At 32.8% G+C, this 2,423-nt stretch overlaps 1 protein-coding gene across 1 annotated transcript in view; it reads left to right on the top strand.

The window, feature by feature from the left end:
• Positions 1–2,423, top strand: part of LOC107753721 (sphingolipid delta(4)-desaturase DES1-like) — a 12,867-nt gene that overhangs the window by 9,165 nt on the left and 1,279 nt on the right. The gene's annotated exons all lie outside the window — the stretch shown is intronic.

Genomic DNA, 2,423 nt, shown 5'->3' with positions numbered 1-2,423 from the left:
CATTTTCACATCAATTTATTAAAAGTTTAACAAAAAATTACGTTAGTTTTTTTTTCTCACCATATTTTTTATTGTTACCAAATTCTGTGTTTTAGCATGTCTAATTATTTGAATGCATAAAACAACTTAATTTATTCATTTTTATCTTAAAGTAGCCTTATGAAATTTTTTTCCCCCTCAGAAATTCTGTGTTGTATATTTACATGTTTTTCTGGTTATCAAATGAAGGCATAAAACATTCATTTAATTTATCATTTATCTTTTAATTATTGAAAATTAAGCAAACAAGATTTTTTGGCAAACAAAGGGGATTTACTATTAAAATTAAAACATGGAAGAAATTTTTTGTGTGATTATTTCTTAAAAAATAATGTTTGTTTCATTTTAGTAGTAGTAGTAATAGGCTATGTACATTCTACTGAAAAATAGGCACAGTCTTCAAATCAAACCGGACTTTTATTTTGACGGGTTGCCGTGAATACCTTTACAGTTCTGTGTATGAGATATGACGCTAGTTTTACTCAAATTAAACGCTAAAATGCTCATGAAGTGACTCTCAGAGCAGTTCTGGAGATGTTGTGCATGTGTTTACGTCATTTAGTGAGATGGCGAGCGTCAGGCGTGCTTCAGTATGTGTGTGTGTGTAGTAAATGAAACCGCGCGTCTGCGCCATTCATAAAGTCTGTTTTTATGACTGGATAAAGACTACACTGCGTAATTTTCCCGCTTATCATGCGGCCACTTGCCTGATGTGAACGAAATATCTTACATACCACCACTTGTGAACGAGCCAGTGTAATGCATATCTGAAAGGTATGCGCGAGGATATTGTCACGTTCTCACGAGACCAGTCAGATCTCGCGAGACACAACGGATCTCGTCACACCCCTACTGCGCACACACACAAACATGTTGTCAACGCTTCCCCGTGATTTTTATTAATAAAATAGCCCAGATACTAGATAGCTACATTATATTTCTCAACGACGTGGTAAAATCGCTGTTTTTAAAGTATTTAATTGTAGAGAGACACGCAGGTAACACACACATCTCTCGCTCTCTCTCTCTCTCTCTCTCTCGATCGATCGAATTAATTGAAATAAATGCTATAATTCATTCAAATAAATGTGATCTTACCGCACTATTTCATCTGTCTGATTTGAAGTGGGCAGAAAGCTAGAGCTAATGTGCCGTAACTGACGATAATAACTGTCATTTTTACCCATTCGGTCAAATATTGCGCTGTAAAGAGCAATACTAGTTTTATCTTGTCTATAACTTGTCAAATGACCATGGAATAAGCGGGATAATCAACGATTGCCGTGCATTAAAGGATTTTAAATGCACTTCGCGTCAGGTGGTTCTTTGCCTCCACGTCGTGCATTTAAATCCTTTAAAGCACGGCAATCGTTGATTATCCCTTAGCTAATTCATTGGAATGGTATGAAACTTGGCAAAGGTTTTGGCACTTGCTATGTGAAAAAAAAAAAAAGATTCAAAAAGGTTAAAAGTTATTTATTTTATTTTTTTTAAAGTTCAGACTTGTATTGTTCTAACGTGGCCAGTTAGAGTTTGATGAGTAATCTCTACTTAATTATTTTAAGTTGAATCTGCAATACTCGAGTACATTTCAATTAGTCATGGTTTATAAACTTTACTCAAACAATGTAGCACTGAAAAAAAACCATGTTAATAAAGTATGTGGTTCACTTACAAACATATAGGCCTAAGTAAGCAAGTAGACAGCTTGTTATCCTTTTTTAAGAGAATATGTCCGCTCAATATAAATATTACCCAAATGAACAGTGTGATGGTAACAATCAGTGGATACTGTTAGAGTAAAACTGAACTCCAGATGCCACAAAACAGAAAGTTACTAAAACTAACAACAAAAGCAACCATAAAAACTGTTAATACAACTCGAAAACAGTGAAAAATGTAACCTTATTAATTATTCATGCCCCAGTGCATGATGGGAACATAACTTTGATATTTACTTAAAGGAATCCTTGTACACATAAACAATTCCAAGTAAAATATACTTATAAGTGCAAACTTTAAATTCTACAAGCTTAAATTTAGTACTAATATAGAATTTACTTTTTTTATTTTTTATTCTTGACTGAACTAAATGAATGTAGAAATTACATTTGTTTTTCTGTAGTATTTACTTCACCACAAAATCATTTTTATCAGTGTACTTGTATTGTGTAAATGGGAAGCTAATTTAATCTAGTAGAAACAATTAGTACTGCGCCCAAACAAAGTCTTACTGAAAGCTCTTTTTTGGAGATATCAACCTCAAATTTGGAACACAACTTGTTTAGATTTATAGCTTTAATTTGCTCGCATTATGAAATTTTTTTTACTTCATATCAAATTTTAAAATAGTATTTTTGTGCATTCTACGTAATAAACGTATG

This window comes from Sinocyclocheilus rhinocerous, unplaced genomic scaffold (genome assembly GCF_001515625.1).
Source record: "Sinocyclocheilus rhinocerous isolate Xijiao unplaced genomic scaffold, SAMN03320098_v1.1 scaffold3824, whole genome shotgun sequence".
NCBI classification, from domain to species: Eukaryota; Metazoa; Chordata; class Actinopteri; order Cypriniformes; family Cyprinidae; genus Sinocyclocheilus; species Sinocyclocheilus rhinocerous.
This window is presented reverse-complemented; position numbering and strand designations above follow the sequence as displayed.